Consider the following 19,246-nt stretch of genomic DNA (forward strand, 5'->3'; position numbering starts at 1 on the left):
AGTGGCTTGCACATATATCCATAAACATTTGCTCCTTTTTAAAAGAAGTAACAGGCTTTACTTTTAAAGAAGTTGAAGATTTAGAGAAATTGAACAGAAAGTTCGCATACCATGCCCCCCATGATCTCTGTCCCCTCCACAAGGTTTCCTCTATGAACTTCTTGCATTATTGTGATACATATGTTACAATTGATGAAACAATATTGATACATTATTAGTAACTAAAATGCTACTTTCTCTATAGTTTTGCCCTTTCTAGAATGTCATGCAGTTGGAATCATAAGCCAGCCTTTCAGAATGGCTTCTTTCACTTAGAAGATGCATTTGTTTCCTGTATGTTTTTGTTTGTTTGCTTGTTTTGCTTTTACCTTTGTTTTGTTTTATCTTAACATGTCATTTCTTTCTATTGCTGAATAATATCCATTTTATGAATGTGCTAGAGTTTGCTTATCCATTCACCTATGGAAGAGCATTTTGATTGCTTCCATTTTGGTGCAACTTTTAATAAAGCTACTATAAACATTTGCTTGCAAAGGTTTGTGTAGGCATACATTTTCAAGTCTTTTGGATAAATACCTAAAGTACAATTGCAGGATAATATGGCAAGCCTGTTATGGTTTGTGAGAAGCCACCAGTGTTGTTTGGAACTATATGTACCCCAGAAACCCATGTTCTTAAAGCTAATCCCTTCCTGAGGGTGTAAACCTATTGTAAGTAGGTCCTTTTGACAAAGTTACTTCAGTCAAGTCATGCCTTGACATGACCCAGGGTGGGTTTTAATCCTCTTACTGAAGTCCTTTATAAGAGATTAAAATTCAGACAGAGAAGGTCATGGAAGCAAGAAGCTGAAAGCAACAAAACCCAGAAGAGAAGACAGAGAGCAGCAGATGCCATCATGTGCTTTGCCATATGGTTGAGGAACCAAGGGTCACCAGCAGCCAGCCTTTGGGAAGAAAGCATTGCCTTGATGATATCTTAGATTTTGACATTTGCCCAGCTTCAAACTGTAAGCAAATAAACTTCCATTGTTTAAAACAGATCTATTTCATGTTTTTTTCTTTAAACTACCTAGGAAACTAAAACACCACCAAACTGTCTTCCAAAATGGCTGTACCATTTTTCATTCTTATCAGCAATGAATGGACACTCCTGTTGCTCTACATCCTTGCCAGCATTTGGTATTGTTGATGTCTAGGTTTTTATTCACTCTAGCCAGGATATGATGGAATCTTGTTGTTTTAATGTGCAAGCCCCTAATGATATGTGATGGTGAACATTTTTCATATGTTTATTTACCTTTTGTTTATCCTGTTTGGTGATGCATCTATTCAGCTCCTCTGCCATTTAAAAATGTTTTTTTCTTGTTGAGTTTTAAGAGTTCTTTTGTATACTTTGGACACAAACCCTTTACGGATACATGTTTTGCAAATATTTTCTCCTAGTCTGTGGCTTCTCTTTTCATTTTCTTAATAGTGTCCTTCACAAAGGTTTTTTTTTTTTTAATTTTAATGAAGTGCAACCTAATTTTTTCTCCCATGGATTGTATTTTTGTGGTTGTATCAAAGAAGGCATTGCCAAACCCGAGTACACCTATGGCTTCTTCTATGTTATTTCTAGAATTTTAATAGTTTTGCATTTTAAATTTATCTCTGTGTTTGTTTTGGGTTGATTTCTTGAAAGAGCTAAGGTCTGTGTCTAGATTAATTATTCTGCAAGTGGATTTCCAATTGTTCCAGATTCATTTGTGGAAAAGACTACTCTTCTTCCATTGAAACACATTTGCTTCTTTGTCAAAGATCACTTGGCAATATTTTCAAGCATTGGTTCTCTCCCATTGATCTCTTTGTCTACTCTTTTGCCAACCCCCACACCATCTTGATCACTGAAGTTTAATAGTAAGTTTTGAAGTTGTAGTGTCAGTTCAACTTTGTTTCATTTACTTTTTTGTAAAATCTTGAAATATTTAATACTGAAGAACATGGTTTAATTTGTCCATTCATCTCATTCATTTATAATATAGTAATTCACAGATTCAATAAAAAAACATTATTTAAGAATTCACTTTAAGACAGGGACTGCGATATCAATGAAGCCCTATCCTCTCTTTAGAATCCTCAGAGTGAGTAGGGGAATGAATAAATACACACTTAATTACAATGTAAGGTAATAAATACAGCATCAGAGAAATAAACACTGGGCTTAAAAAGCCCAAAAGAGGGAATTTTATGACATTTATAATTTCTGATATAAGGCAAGTGATGTGACATGACCTGAGTCATTATGTAGAGTAGCCTAAGTTATGGAAGAAATAAGGATATCTAATAGAGTGAGCATCCCATTATCAAATATACAATGTATTACAGAGAATGGCTTGTTCTGGACACTGAAAAATAATTGTTTAACTGACACAAGGAGTGTGTTGGGGGGAAATTCAGAAATGAGAGTGGAGATAAGGGGTGGAGTCAGAAGAAACTTAGGAAAAATAAAACTGTAATTGAGTCTCTGGCTCTATGTCCTTATATGGATTCTCAAAGCTTAGAAGAAATTATCTGAATACATCAAGTGCTTGCTCTAACCAAAATAGTGTACTAAATTGACTTTCAAATTAGAAAAACATGAAAATATTCTTTATTCTAGTGAGCATGTATAGGATATAAAATGAAATTCTATTTCAACATTTTATAGCCTTGGTCAAGTGTGTCATCTAAAATTTACTCACTTCTCAAATAGCAAGGCCTAGTTCTGATATCCAAGAATCCACAAGACTAAGCTATTATTATTATCTTTGGTGATGAAGATTTTAAAATCACGGCAATATTCAGATAAATTTCATATTCACTGAATTTTTCCTAGAGTTGTTCAGCCTCCTTGATGCTTATGTTGAAGAATTTTCTTTCTCTGGAACAAATGAATCACAGTTATTAATATTGTCTTAAGTCGACATAGAATCATTGCTTCTCTGATTAATATCTTACTCTAAAGATGATTAAATGTAGGAAAAAAGTTTGAGGAAATGTATAGAGAACCCAAATGTAACAATATACATTTGTATTATACAATTAACAATCTTACCATAAACACTTTATGACACAATTACTTATATACCCAGCCCTCTTTATATCCATCAACGTGTCTTATTTTTGATGTATTTCAAAGTAAATTGAAAACATCAGAATACTTAACAGCTAAATGTTTCAGCATGAACATAGTATATTTAAATGTTAATTTCTGGTTAATTTTGACAATGTGAAATTTTGCAGAATGTCATGAGACTTTTTTCACAAATTATTTTTTCCTAATTAATAATAATAAGTAACACATTTTCTGTAAGCACATAAATTAATACTATGATTTTTTTTTTAGAGGCTTTGCTCTGACATATTTGTTCAGATTGCTGAAACTACCACAACATTTAGTGGATTTCATTTATATTAGTTTCTTTGGGTTATTGTAACAGACTGGGTGGCTTAAAACAAAAAAAATTTACTTTTTCAGTTTTGGGTGCTGGGAGTCTGAAATAAATGTGTTGGCACATGTGCTGGCTTGGAATTGTTATGTACGGCAGAAAAGCCTTGTTATTCCTGTCCGGATTCAATATTTTAGGGTGGGACCTTTTGATTAGGCTTTTTCAATGGCGATATAACACACTCAATTGTGAGTATGACCTTTTGATCAGATGGAGAAGTGACTCTGCCCATGAAAGGTGGGTCTTGATTAGTTTACTGGAATACTTAGTAGACCAACAGAGACACAGACATTTGGAGTCACTTGGAGTGGTGACAGAGATAATTGTATGGCCAATGCAGAGAAAGCTGAGACAGTCACTTGGAAATACAGAAGCCCTAGGATATGTCAGGAGCAGAGAGAACCAACAGAAGCTAGACAGAAATCAGCCCCTGCAGAAAATGCTGAGTGCCTTTCCATGAGATGTTAAGCTAAGCAATGAAACCCAGAGTCCTGCCCCAGAGCAGCTAAGCCAGGACCCACAGATGCCTAAAGAGAAAACCACTGCAACCAGAAGCTAAAGGCGATAGACTGGGAACAAGGATAGGCAGGTGCCAGAAATGTGCCTTTCCATGTGACAAACATCAGCCTTTCTTTGGAGTCAAGGTATCTTTCTCTGGATGCCTTAGTTTGGACATTTTTAAGGTATTAGGAATGTAAACTTGTAACTTAATGAATCCCCATTGTAAAAAGCAATCCATTTCTGGTGTATTGCATTCCAGCAGCATTAGTAAACTGAAGCAGCAGATCTCCTTCTAAAGGATCTAGGGAAGAATCTTTCCTTGATTTTTCTAGCTTCTGGTGGTTGCCAGTATCCTTTGTGTCCCTTGTTCCTGCTACCTTACTCCAATATCTATCTCTGTCATCAAATGGCATGTTCTCTGTGTGTCTGTGTTTAAATCTCCTTCTTATAAGGACACATCATTTGGAAGGGTATACCATAATCCAGTCTGACCTCATCTTAACTTGATTGCTTCTGCAAAGACGTCTTTTCCAAATAGGGTTGTCATGGTTAGGGACAGGTGTCAACTTGGCCAAGTTGTGGTACCTGTTCATCTGATTGGGCAAGCGCTGGCCTGTCTGTTGCAATGAGGACATTTCATAGGATTAGGTCATGATCACGTTAGCTACATCCACAGCTGATTCCATTTGCAATCAGCCAAAGGGGAGTGTCTTCTGCAATTAGTGATGCTAAATGCAATCATGGGAAGCCTTTTAAGGAGGACTCAGAGGAGACAGGTTGCATTCCTGCTTTGGCTGGTGAGCCTCTCCTGTGGAGTTCATCCAGGCCATCCATTGGAGTCATCGGCTTTGCAGCCTGCCCTGTGGATTTTGGACACTGTGTTCCTACGGTCACATGAGACACTTTCATAAATTTTATATTTGCAAGCGTTCCCTGTTGATTCTGTTTCTCTAGAGAACCCTAACTAATACATCTTGGTACCAGGAGTGGGTCTTAAGGAACAGAATCTTAAAAATCGGTTTTTATGAATGGTTTTCTACTCTGACTGGGCTCAGAGACACTAAGAACTCTGATTCCCATAATCAGAATGACACTCCCAATCCATGGACTGAGTTGGCAAAGAAGATAGTCAAAATATCATCATTCGATTCTCCTAATGCTTCGCTTGTACGAAGCCAGACTCTGGGGGATAATGTTTTTGACACCTTTACAGAGTTTTGTAGAAATAAGAGTTATAGAGATGTTGGTTGGTTGTTGTTAGATACACTGTCTACATTACAGGGTGAAAGGGATGGGCTTAAGGCTTCAAACAAGAAGCTTAAGTGCCGTCTGAAAGATGTAGAGGTTTCTATGAGTATCCTGAAGGAAAATTTTATTTCCTGTAGCCGTAGACTTGAGATCTCTGAAAATCAGACTCAGAATCTTATTGTTAGAGTAGCAACTTTACAACGTAAACTGAAATCTCAGTCTTGCATGGTGTCTGCCGTTAAAGTGAGGGCATTGATTGGAAAGGAGTGGGACCCTGAAAAATGGGATGGTGACATATGGATTGATAATGATGTTGGGGGTGAGGTTGAAACGCTAGACCATGCTGAGCCTTCTTTAGATAACCCTGTAATAGTCTGCCCTGAGGACATAGCCGCCCCACCTCCAGCCTGCCTTGAGGAGTTGGCCACCCAACCTCCTCCTGAAGGGATTAGCCCTAGAGTGATTAATCCTGTTTCACCAGATGAAACTGCAAATGAAAGCCCTGAAGCAAATGGCTTGGAAGATATTTCTAATTCTTTTCGTGACCCACCCTCACCACCCCTCATTGCTTGTAGACCTATAACTAGACTAAAGTCCCAACAGGCCCCTAAAGGTGAGGTACAAAGTATCACACATGAGGAGGTATATTATACTCCAAAAGAACTGTGTGAGTTTTCCAATTTATATAGATAGAAATCAGGGGAATATGTGTGGCAATGGATTTTAAGAGTGTGGGATAATGGTGGGAGGAATATAAGGCTGGATTAGGCTGAATTTATTGATATGGGCCCACTAAGCAGAGATTCTGCATTCAATGTTATAGCTTGAGCAGTTAGAAAAGGTGTTAACAGCTTGTTTGGGTGGTTGGTTGAAACATGGATCAAAAGGTGGCCAACATTACCTGAGGTTGAAATGCCAGAAGTGCCCTGGTATAACGCAGATGAGGGGATCCAGAGGCTTAAAGAGATTGGGATGTTAGAGTGGATTTATCATGCAAAGCCTGCTCTTACACCCCAGGAATGTCCAGAGGATGCACCTTTTACCAGAACAGTGAGAAATAAGTTTGGGAGACTAGCACCATCATCCCTCAAGAGCTCTGTGGTTGCACTTCTCTGTAGGTCAGATATTACTGTAGGAACTGCTGTCACTGAGCTGGAATCCTTAAACACAGTGGGGATGACAGGATCCCAAGTTGGCAGAAGCCAGGTGGCAGCACTTAATCACCAAAGACAGGGTAGACACGGGTATTATAATAGACAACAAACTCAAAGGAGGCATCAAAATTATATGACACGCAGAGATTTGTGGCATTGGCTAGTAAATCATGGGGTGCCTAGAAATACAATAGAAGGGCAGCCTACTAAATTCTTGTTGGAGCTGTAGAAACAAAAGAGTTCTAGGTCAAGGGAACAGAAGTCTAACCTGAATTACAAAAACGCAGAGTCATGGCCCCTTAACCAATTTCCAGACTTGAAACAGTTTACAGACCCTGAGCCCCTTGAATGAAGGGGAGGCCAGGTCCCTATGGGGGAGAAACCTGTTACACTGCCACAAATTTATACTGTTAACCTTCCTCTAAGTCTTCCCCAAGGAGACCGACGGCCTTTTGCCAGGGTAACTGTGCACTGGGGAAAAGGAAATGATCAGATATTTCAGGGATTATTAGACACTGGTTCAGAAGTGACATTAATTCCAGGGGACCCAAAACATCACTCTGGACCACCAGTCAGAGTGGGGGCTTATGGAGGCCAGGTGATCAATGGAGTTTTAGCTCAGGTCCATCTCACAGTGGGTCCAGTGGGCCCCCGGACCCATCCTGTAGTTATTTCCCCAGTTACAGAATGTATAATTGGCATAGACATACTGAGCAACTGGCAGAATCCCCACGTTGGTTCTCTAACTCGTGCAGTGAGGGCTATTATGGTGGGAAAGGCCAAGTGGAAGCCACTAGAACTGCCCCTACCAAGCAAAATAGTAAATCAAAAGCAATACCGTATTTCTGGAGGGATTGCAGAGATTACTGCCACTCTTAAGGACTTGAAAGATGCAGGGGTGGTGATTCCCACCACATCCCCGTTCAACTCTCCTATTTGGCCTGTGCAGAAAACAGATGGGTCTTGGAGAATGACAGTGGATTATCATAAACTCAACTAGGTGGTAACTCCAATTGCAGCTGCTGTTCCAGATGTAGTATCATTGCTTGAGCAAATCAATACATCCCCTGGTACCTGGTATGCAGCTATTGATCTGGCAAATGCTTTTTTCTCAATAGCTATTAGTAAGGACCACCAGAAACAGTTTGCTTTCAGCTGGCAAGGTCAACAATATACTTTCACTGTCCTACCTCAGGGGTATATCAACTCTCCAGCCCTATGTCATAATCTTGTTCGCAGAGACCTTGATCGTTTCTCCCTCCCACAAGACATCACACTGGTCCATTATATTGATGATATCATGTTGATTGGACCTAGTGAGCAAGAAGTAGCAACTACTCTAGATTTACTGATAAGGCATTTGCGTGTCAGAGGATGGGAGATAAATCCAAAAAAAAATACAGGGGTCTTCCACCTCAGTAAAATTTCTAGGTGTCCAGTGGTGTGGGGCATGTCAAGATATCCTTTCTAAGGTAAAGGATAAATTGCTGCATCTGGCCCCTCCCACAACCAAAAAAGAGGCACAACGCCTAGTTGGTCTTTTTGGATTTTGGCGACAACATATTCCTCATTTAGGTGTGCTACTCTGGCCCATTTATCGAGTGACCAGAAAAGCTGCTAATTTTGAGTGGGGACCTGAACAAGAAGAGACTCTGCGACAGGTCCAGGCTGCTGTGCAAGCTGCTCTGCCACTTGGGCCATATGATACAGCAGATCCAATGGTGCTGGAAGTGTCAGTGGCAAATAGAGATGCTGTCTGGAGCCTTTGGCAGGCCCCTGTAGGAGAATCACAACGCAGACCCTTAGGATTTTGGAGCAAAGCCTTACCATCTGCTGCAGATAACTACTCTCCTTTTGAGAAACAGCTTTTGGCCTGCTACTGGGCCTTAGTAGAGACTGAAGGCTTAACCTTGGGCTACCTAGGCCCATGAGACCTGAGTTGCCTATCATGACTTGGGTGTTGTCTGACCCACCAAGCCATAAAGTTGGGTGTGCACAGCAGCACTCTATTGTAAAGTGGAAATGGTATATACGAGATAGAGCCAGAGCAGGTCCTGAAGGCACAAGTAAGTTACATGAAGAAGTGGCACAGATGCCCATGGTTTCCACTCCTGCTGCCACATTACCTTCTCTTTCCCAGACCAGAGCTATGGTCTCTTGGGGAGTTCCTTACAGTGACGAGGAAGAGAAAACTCGGGCCTGGTTTACAGATGGTTCAGCACGATATGCAGGTACCACCCGAAAGTGGACAGCAGCAGCATTACAACCCCTTTCTGGGGTGTCCTTGAAGGACAGTGGTGAGGGGAAATCCTCCCAGTGGGCAGAACTTCAAGCAGTGCACCTGGTTGTTCATTTTGCTTGGAAGGAAAACTGGCCAGAGGTGCGTTTGTATACTGACTCATGGGCTGTTGCTAATGGTTTGGCTGGATGGTCAGGGACTTGGAAAGACCATAATTGGAAAATTGGTGACAAAGAGGTCTGGGGAAGAAGTATGTGGATAGACCTTTCTGAGTGGGCTAAAAACATGAAGATATTTGTGTCCCATGTGAATGCACACCAGAGGGTGACTTCAGCAGAAGAAGATTTTAATAAACAAGTGGATGAAATGACTGGTTCTGTGGATACCAGTCAGCCTCTTTCCCTAGCAACTCCTGTTATTGCCCAATGGGCTCATGAACAAAGTGGTCATGGTGGTAGGGATGGAGGTTATGCATGGGCTCAGCAACATGGACTTCCACTCACCAAGGCTGACCTGGCTACAGCCACTGCTGAGTGCCCAATCTGCCAGCAGCAGAGACCCACACTCAGCCCCCAATATGGCACCATTCCCTGAGGTGACCAGCCAGCTACATGGTGGCAGGTTGATTACATTGGACCACTCCCTTCATGGAAGGGGCAGCAATTTGTTCTAACTGGAATAGACACATACTCTGGATATGGGTTTGCTTTCCCTGCATGCAATGCTTCTGCCAAAACTACTATCCATGGGCTTACAGAACGCCTTATCCATCGTCATGGTATTCCACATAGCATTGCTTCAGATCAAGGAACATACTTCACAGCAACTGAAGTGAGGGAATGGGCACATGCTCATGGAATTCTCTGGTCTTACCATGTTCCCCATCATCCAGAAGCAGCTGGATTGATAGAACGGTGGAATGGCCTTTTGAAAACTCAATTACGGTCCCAACTAGGTGGCAAAAACTTGAAAGGCTGGGGTAATGTTCTCCAGGAAGCTGTGTATGCTCTGAATCAGCGTCCGCTGTATGGTGCTGTTTCTCCCATAGCCAGGATCCATGGGTCCAGGAACCAAGGGGTGGAAATGGGTGTGGTGCCACTCACTATTACTCCTAGTGATCCACTAGGAAAATTTTTGCTTCCTGTCCTTGCTACCCTGAGTTCTGCTGGTCTGCAGGTTTTAGTTCCAAAACGGGGTGTGCTTTCTCCAGGAGAAACAACAGTGATACCACTGAACTGGAAGTTAAGATTGCCACCTGGCCACTTTGGGCTACTTACGCCTCTGGATCAACACACTAAGAAGGGGATTACATTATTGTCTGGGGTAATTGACCCTGACTATCAAAAGGAAGTAGGACTGCAACTACATAATGGAGGTAAAGAAGAGTTTTCTTGGAATATAGGAGATCCCCTGGGGCGTCTATTAGTACTACCATGCCCTGTGATTAAAATCAATGGAAAACTGCAACAACACAATCCAGGCAGGACCACTAATGGCTCTGAGACTTCAGGAATGAAGGTTTGGGTCACCGCACCAGGCAAAGGACCACGGCCAGCTGAAGTGATTGCTGAGGGGAAAGGGAACATGGAATGGGTAGTGGAAGAAGGTAGTGATAAATATGAACTTCAACCACGTGATCCGTTACAGAAACGAGAACTGTAATGCTGTTTTGTTTGTGTTATACTATTTAAGTTGTAAGATATCAAGTTTAAGAATGAATGTTGCCCAAGGATTTGCACCCTATTCTGGAGAGATTTAATGTGTTTCCAGTTATATGCAGGACAGTTGAGTATTGTCAGGTAAAAGAAAAAATTTGTGCTTATTTGTTTTCATTTGGAAATTAAGTATGGTCTAAGGTGATATATATATAGGTGCCAAGTTGACAAGGGGTGGACTATCATGGTTAGGGACAGGTGTCAACTTGGCTAAGTTGTGGTACCTGTTCATCTGATTGGGCAAGCGCTGGCCTGTCTGTTGCAATGAGGACATTTCATAGGATTAGGTCATGATCACGTTAGCTACATCCACAGCTGATTCCATTTGCAATCAGCCAAAGGGGAGTGTCTTCTGCAATTAGTGATGCTAAATGCAATCATGGGAAGCCTTTTAAGGAGGACTCAGAGGAGACAGGTTGCATTCCTGCTTTGGCTGGTGAGCCTCTCCTGTGGAGTTCATCCAGGCCATCCATTGGAGTCATCGGCTTTGGAGACTGCCCTGTGGATTTTAGACACTGCGTTCCTACGGTCACGTGAGACACTTTCATAAATTTTATATTTGCAAGTGTTCCCTGTTGATTCTGTTTATCTAGAGAACCCTAACTAATACAAGGGTCACATTAAAAAATATTGGGAGTTGGAACTTGAACACATCTTTTGGAAGTACACAATTTAGCCACTGCAATACCATTCATAGAGATGCAAAAAATCTACCAAAGATGCTCCTCTTTCCCATAATGAGGGCAGAGAAGGTACCATTCTAGATACTAAAGAGATTAGTTTGCTGTCTTTCAAACTCTGATTTGTTAGCAGAATTATCATGTAACTCTACAAAGTTAATTACTTTCAATATATGAAATCATAATGAAAAATACAAACAGCTGCATAAACTTTCTCTATTCATTGGTAAATGCTTATTGGATTCTTCAATAATTACTGTCTTATTCTAAACTTTTTTCAATTTACATTCAGAAATGCATTTTTGATCATTATAAAGTGCAGTGTAAATGCATATATCTGTTTTAATTCATTTTGGGAACATCTTATTCCAAAAAATATTTAGAGAAACCTACACCAATATTATTGTTTTTGCTCCTAGGCTGCTCAAGCAAACACCATGAAATACTTTGGCATAAACAATGGATAAAAGTCTAAATCAAGGTTTCACCAAGGCAATATTTTCTTCCCAAAGACTGTGGCATTCTTGGGCTGGCTGTTGGTGATCCTTGGTCCTTAGATTGTCACACATGGCCTGTTATAAGTGGCATTCCTTGGCCTCCTTGTTCTTTTAAATATTGAACATATTCTTCTGGGGTACATACAACTTCAAACCACAACACTCATAAATTAAATTAAACAAATACTTATATTCATGCATTGGACATGTGTATTATAACTCAGAAGAGTTACATATGAACCCATCTAATTGTTGCAAACTCAGAATAAGAAATTTTTATTCATTTCAGTAGCCACCATGGAAATAGTGAGAAGCTTTTAAAAGAAAAATTGTGCTTCCAGGAATATGAGTTGGGAAAATGTGTTGGATTCAAAGCAAACAATAGACAAAAGACTAAAGTCAAGGAAATCTGTTAGCTGTCACTACAATAACAGTTTTTTGTTTCATTACGTTACTGGTTTAAACGATTTATACATATTAACATGTTTAATCCTCTCAACAAACATGACACAGTTATGATTACTGTCCACAAATTGTTTGGCTTAAACCTCAGGAATATAGTGCCTCACAGTTTTGGACACTGAAATTCCAAAATCAAGAAACTAGCATGATTGTGCTTTCTCCAAATTCTACAGTGTTCTGATGGTGGCTTGTCAGCAATTCAGAACTCAGTCTTTACCTACATCACATGGCCATCTTCTTCTACTCCTGCTGTGTCCAAATCTCCTCAGCTTATAAGGGCTCCAGTCATGTTGCATTAAGGCACATTTTCGCCTATTAACATTTTCAAAGATTTTATTTACAAATGGATTTGTATCCACTAAACCATGAGTTAAGACTTGTAACTGTCTTTTGGGGGGAATGATGCAGTCTGCCACATGAATATTGTACATTCATTACTATTTTGAAAGTTTAGACATGGTATAGAGAGGTTAAGGGATTAGACTAAGGCCACAAATCTAGTTAAGAGACTACCATGGGTTCAAACCTGAAGTATTTACCTCCAGAATGGATGCATTTACTCAGCATCGTAATATCATTCAAAATCAAGAAAATGAGAACCTGGTGTTACCCTTGCACCAGTGGGAATAGAAAAAAAGTGGTCAACTGAATAAAACGGAACTTTATCTTTTTACCTATACTGTCAGTAGACAAAAAGTGGGTGTTGCAAGAATAAAAGCTAACACAACTTTGAGGCTGGAAATTGAGGGATTCATCTTCAATGTAAATCAGGAGAAGGAGCACATTTGGACTGAAAGAGAATAACTTTTGATTTACCAATATGTCATATATTCACAGAGCCATAAGTTAGAAAATACAAAACAGGCAGTTTTGAGAATTTTGGATCCTGAAGGGGAGAGGCTAGAGATCTGGCATAGAAATCCATCAGATGCATACAGAACAGAACTGTGGACAATATTCTGCACTTGGTTAACAGTTTAACTCATGACTGGAGTTTCCACAATATTTAGACAGTGAGATGGGAAATGAGAGACATAAGCTCCAATCATAATGACAGAGTACTATTTCTAACTCCCTTAGAATTTTCTTTCTAGGGAGATGGGTTCATTAAGAATTTTACTTGCTGAGTGAGTCTTAGGAATTGGGGTATACTATGCTGTGAATTATACTGTGATCTCACCAACTGTCATGGTTATGTTCTAATGTCAGTTTGGCCAAAGATTATGCCCAGTTGTCTGGTCAGGCAAGCACTGGCCTGTCTTTTGCTGCAAGGATATTTTGTGGCTGATCGATTAAATCATCAGGTAGTTGATTGCACCGTGGCTAATTACGTTTGTGATCAACTAAGTTGTGCCTCCCACAATAAGATAATTCAACCAATTGAAGGCTTTTAAGGGGGAAGAGAGACTCTTTCCCTATTTCTTCAACCAGTGAGCCTCTACTATGGAGTTTGTCCAGACCCTACATTGGAGCTGCCAGCCTCACAAAATCTTGCCCTGTGGATTTTGTCATCTTCCATTCCCACGTTTACATTAGACACATTTATAAATCTCATATTTACAGATTACTCCCTATTGGTTCTGTTTCTCTAGAGAACTTGACTAACACACTGACTTTGCATAAGTATTTAAAATTGGTTTTACATATTCTCCAATACCAAAAAAATACATCCAATCTGTGCCTCTCTGAGAATTTTGTTAATCACATCATAACCCTTTTGTGACAAACAAGCACATAGATGAAGAGATCACTCAAGAAAGTACAAAAGTATTCTGAAGGTCTAAGGACAATTTTGACAAAATGGAAAAGATGACTCACATATAAAGTTGAACTTCTGCAGAAAAGATTGCGTCTGGAAAAGGGATTGGGTGGCCAAAGATAAGCTCCTCCTTTTATAGAATCTGTGAGTCAAGGGGAGAAACAACTTGGAAACTAGAAAAGATCCCCTAAATATAATTTAAAACAAATAAATAAAAAATCAAAACAGCCTCTAGTAAATGGGAAAAGATGGATAAATTGTTTAACAGATTCTCACAGCTGTAATGAATCACATTCATAGTAACTTAAGGATCCTGGTGGCCAAGCCAGCCATGTACTTACTATTATGCAAAATGTGCCCTGAACCAATCTAAGACTTGCCATTAGCAATTATAGTAATCAAAGATTTTTATATTGATTTAAATGGTGATCAATCAAGTTTTCCTGAAAGTAAAGCAGACCTTGTTTAGGAAGATGTACAAGGATAAGACGTATTATCTCAAGTAGTTAATATACAACAGTACATATAACATAAATTAAGCATTCAATAAATAGTAGTTTTCTAAACAACTGTATGAATGAATGAGTCATGGATGGATGGTGTGCTGGTTTGAAACTATGTACCCCAGAAAAGCCATGTTCACTAATCCAATCTTGTGGGAGCAGATCTTTTGATTTGATTGCTTCCATGGAGATGTGAACCTGCCCACTCATGATGGATCTTAATCTACCTACTGGAGTACTATAACAGGATTTTTTTTTTTTTTTTTTTTTGGAGAAAGCACAGATACTTTGAGAGTTGACACGAATATTAAAAAGCTTAGAGACAGAACAGGAAAAGCTTAGAGACAGAGATGCTAAAGAAAGACCCATAGAAGCCCAGAGAGCCATTTTGAAATCAACCCAGCAGAGAAGGGCCAGCAGATGTTTCCATGTTACTTTCCATGTGACAGAGAAACCCCAAACATGATCAGTCTTTCTTTAGTGAAGATATCCTTTGGTTGATGCCTTAATTTGAACATTTTCATGGCCTTAGAACTGTAAATTTGTAACCTAATACCTCCCCTTTATAAAAGCCAATCCATTTCTGGTATATTGCATTCTGGCAGCATGAGCAAACCAAAACGGATGAATGGGCTGGCTGGGTGGTAGATGAGAGAAGTATATTAGTAAAAAAAAGAAGGACATTTAACCAAGTAAGCATACTTACTTAAGTATAATAAAAACCATAAGCTTTATGTTCAAGAAAACAAATTGAAAAATTATAGGATCAATTTTTTTCAAGGTTAGCAACAGAGATTTTCAATAAAACAATTTTTTAAGTTTAATCATTTCAGTATGCTAAATGAATGGAAGTTTATTAGAAAATAATTAGTTACAGATTCTAAGATCCCATTTATTTATCCCTCCCTAATTACTTCCCAGAGGATCTGAAGTAATTGTCCTTCCACCCCAACTACTGCCTTCCCTGGTAATGCTTAATCTTAAATTGAATAAAACTTTTAGCCTAATTTTTTATAAAAGATTTTTATAAGAGAATATATGTTAATTGTACTTTAGCAAACCACATATTCTAAGAAAAGGAAACTAAAGTAAGCTAAGGCCGAAGTTTAAATATTTGCATTAAAATCATCTCCATTTGTCCAAACCCAATGAACAAGCCAAACTCCAATTAACTTTGATTTGAGAGTTTCCTCTCTCCTAGCAAATAGCATCCTGATTTTCATTCAAAACAGCATGCTAACATTGTGCTAGACAGTGCTGTATCCTGCCATGTTTTTTATTCTTTTAATATTATTGGTTGAAACAAATTAACAAATAATCCTGAGATTCTCTTCAGGAAAGGGGAAAAAAGAACAACTTTGTGAGATTATACTGAGAATAAAACTAGTTTTGCAAGGAAAGAAAGGCCTTTTTTCATGACTTCTCATAACTCAGATTCACTTTGTATTAATTTGATTCAGCAAGCATTGATTAATGATTGGTGATATGCTAGTATTCACTGACCTAAGCATTTGGAATATACCATGAAAGAAAAATAAAGTTCTCTACCCCTGGAGGTAATATTCAAGAGTCAATCCATATTTTACTCATTTTCTTCACAAAACAATGCTTTGGCTTAATTTTTCAACTATCTGAAGATTTAAACATTTTCCTTGAACAACTATAAAGAACTAAGAGAATTTTTCATAAGAATTCTTATAAAGTTATTTCTCTAGTAAGCAGGCAATCACTCATCTCAGTTATTTTCTCCTAATTCAATCTTTGATAGATAAACAGATTTTTAATTTACCACAGTATGATGGTTAGGTTCATGTGTGAACTTGGCTAGGTGATGGTATGTCATTTCTGGTCAAGCAAGCACTGGTTTATCTGTTGCTGTGAGGTCATTTGTGGACTTAAATTATCAGCATGTTGATTGCATCAATTGATGATTACATCTGCACTTGACTAAAGGATGTGTGTTCCATAAGAGATATTTAACTGAATCAGCTGAAGACTTTTAAGAGGGATGTGATAACTTCAGCAGTCAGAAGACAGAACTTTTGTCTCTACTTCAGCCAACAACCTTTTCTGGGGAATTCATTGAGGACCCTGACTAATACAGCTTTAGGACTAGGAGTGGTTCTTGAGAAGCAGAATCTGAAAAATGGCCTTTGCAATTGGTTTTCTAATCTGATTAGATTCAAAGACACTAATATCTCTATTTCCAATAATCAAGATGGCACTGACAGTCCATGGTGTGAGTTGGCAATAGAGACATGCAAAATATCACTATTTGATTCTGCCATTCGTATGCTTATATGAAGAAGGCACTGGGTGACAGTGTTTTGATACCATAATAAAGTTTTATGGAGTTAAAAGATATAATGATGTTGGCTGATTGTTCTTAGATATGCTTGATACAGGTATAAAAGGAAGGGATAAGCTGAAGGCTTCAAGTTTGCAGCTTAAGCACTGCATGAAAGGTGTAAAAGTTTGTATGTATGCCCTGAAAGAAAATCTAAATTATGTGACCACAGAATTGAGATCTCTGAAAACCAGACTCAGAATCTCATTGTGCAAGTAGCAGATTTAAAACATAAACTAAATTTGCAGTCATGCAAGGGATCTGCCATTAAAATGAGGGCATCAATTGGAAAGGAATGAGATCCTAAAAAATTGAGATTGGTTGATAATGATGGCAGTAGGGGCATTGGATAAAACTGTATGCTGGTTTGAAAGGATTATGCACTCTTAAGTATCTTTTAAAAGAGGAAACATTTTGGAGAGCACAGCAAGAGAGCCATAAAACCCTACAAGAGCCCAAGCAGCCAGAGACATTTGGAGATGAAGAAAGAAAATGCCCTTCAGGGAGCTTCATGAAACAAGAAGCCTGGAGAAAAAGCTAGCAGATGTCGTCATTTTCACCATATGCCTTTCCAGTTGAGAGAGAAAGCCTGAACTTCATCAGCTTTCCTTGAGTGGCAGTAATTTCTTGTTGGTACCTTTATTTGGACAATTTTTACAGACTAGCTTTAATTGGAAAATTTTCATGACTTTAGAACTGTAAACTTGCAACTTAATAAACTTCCCTTTTTAAAAGCCATTCTGTTTCTAGTATATTCCATTCCAGCAGCTAGCAAACTAGAACAACCTATAATCTTCTGCTTAAAGGAAACAGCCACCCATTATCCAGCCTTCCCTGAGGAGACAGTTACCCATCCTCCAGCCTGCCTTAAGTAGCTTCCTGACCTCCAGACTCTTCTGAGGAGTCTGCCATCCAACGTTCACCTGTAGAGATGACCCCTTCAATGCCTGCTAAAGCTGTAACCACCTCACCTGAGAAAATTGTCCTCAACACTCTGTCTGCAAAGGTTATTGCTGCATTACCAGATGAAACTTCAATGGAATGCCCTGAGGTAATCAGTTTGAAAGACACTTCTAGTTCTTTTCATGACCCACTTCTACTACTTTACTTTTCTTCAATACCTGTATCTAGACTGAAGTCCCAATAGGCCCTGAAAGGTGAGGTACAAAGTGTGATCCATGAGGAGGTATGCTATAATCCAAAAGAATGCATGAGTTTTCCAATTTATATAGACAGAAATCAGGGGAATATATGTTGGAATGGATATAGAGGGTGTTGAATGGTGGTAGAATAAATAAAAAACTGGATCAGGCTGAATTCATTGATATGAGCCCACTAAACAGAGATTCAGGATTCAATATTGTAGTTTGAGATTCTGGATTCAGCATTGTAGCTTAAAAGCTTAGAAGGAACATGGAGAGCTGGCTGAAACATGGATCAAAAGGTGGTTGACATTACCTAAGGTTGAAATACCAGAACTGCCCTGAAATAGTGTAGATGAGGGGATCCAAAGGCTTACAGAGATTGGAATGTTAGACTGAGGTTATTATGCAAGACCTGCTCACCCACCCTAAGAATGTCTTGAAGACACACCTTATCAGGACTGAGAGGAGTAAAGTTGTAAGACTAGCTCCTTCATCCCTGAAGATCTCTGTAGTTGCTCTTCTCTGTAGGTAAGAAATCATGGTAGGAAGTGCTGTTACAGAGCTGGAATCTTTAAACACCATGGGACAGTCAGATCCCGAGTTGGCAGAAACCATGTGGCAGCCCTTAATCGTGGAAGATAAGATAGGTGTGGCTACCATGATGGACAAAACACTCAAAGCAACAGTCAAAATAATCTGATTCACAGAGACTTATGTCATTGGCTAGTAGATCAAGAAGTACCTAGATGTAAAATAGATGGGCAGTCTACTAAATTCTTGTTTGATCTGTATAAGCAAAGAGTTTTAGGTCAAGTGAACAGAAGTCTAACTTGAATGACAAAGTCAGAGTCATGGCCCATTAATCAGTTCCCAGACACCAGACAGTTCATAGACCCAGAGCCCTTTGAATAAGGGGAAAGCAAGGTACTCTTGGGGAAGGACCCTGTTACACTGGAAAAAATTTAAACTGTCAAACTTCCTCCCAGCTTTCCCCTAGAGACCTATGGCTTTTTACCAGGGTAACTGTGTTTTGGGGTAATGGATATGTTCAGCTCCTTTGGGGATTATTAGACACTGAAGTGACATTAATTCCAGGAGACCTACAATGTCACTCTGGTTCACCAGCCAAAGTAGGGGCTTATGGAAATCAGGTGATTGATAGAGTTTTAGCTCAGGTCCATCTCACAGTGGGTCCAAAGTGTCCCTAGATACATGCTGTGCTTATTGTCCTAGTTCTGGAATGTATAATTGGAATAAACATACTCAGAGACTTACAGAATCCTCACATTGGTCCCTGACTCATGGGGTGAGGGCTATCATGGTAGGAAAAGCCAAGTTGAAGCCACCAGAACTTCTCCTATCTGGCAAGAGAGTATATGAGAAGCAATACTGGATTCCTGGAGGGATTGCAGAGATTAGTGCCACTCTTAAAGACTTGAAGGATGCAAGGGTGTTGATTCCTACCACATCCCCCATTCAACTTTATTTGGCCTGTACAGAAAACAGATGGGTCTTAGAGGATGACAGTGA

The 19,246-nt window shown here is 39.3% G+C and overlaps 1 long non-coding RNA gene across 2 annotated transcripts in view; it reads right to left on the minus strand.

Moving 5' to 3' along the window:
* Nucleotides 1–2,643: 2,643 nt before the first annotated feature.
* The window catches only part of LOC143648024 (uncharacterized), a 52,527-nt gene continuing 35,924 nt past the window's right edge, over nucleotides 2,644–19,246 (minus strand). The window contains exon 4 of one of the 2 annotated variants that reach the window (XR_013158322.1): nucleotides 2,644–2,898. This is a non-coding gene — a long non-coding RNA (uncharacterized LOC143648024). Of the gene's footprint in view, nucleotides 2,899–13,779; nucleotides 13,864–19,246 lie in introns of those variants that run through there. The other variant, XR_013158326.1, reaches the window with a different exon arrangement.

Source organism: Tamandua tetradactyla, chromosome 10 (genome assembly GCF_023851605.1).
Source record: "Tamandua tetradactyla isolate mTamTet1 chromosome 10, mTamTet1.pri, whole genome shotgun sequence".
NCBI lineage: Eukaryota > Metazoa > Chordata > Mammalia > Pilosa > Myrmecophagidae > Tamandua > Tamandua tetradactyla.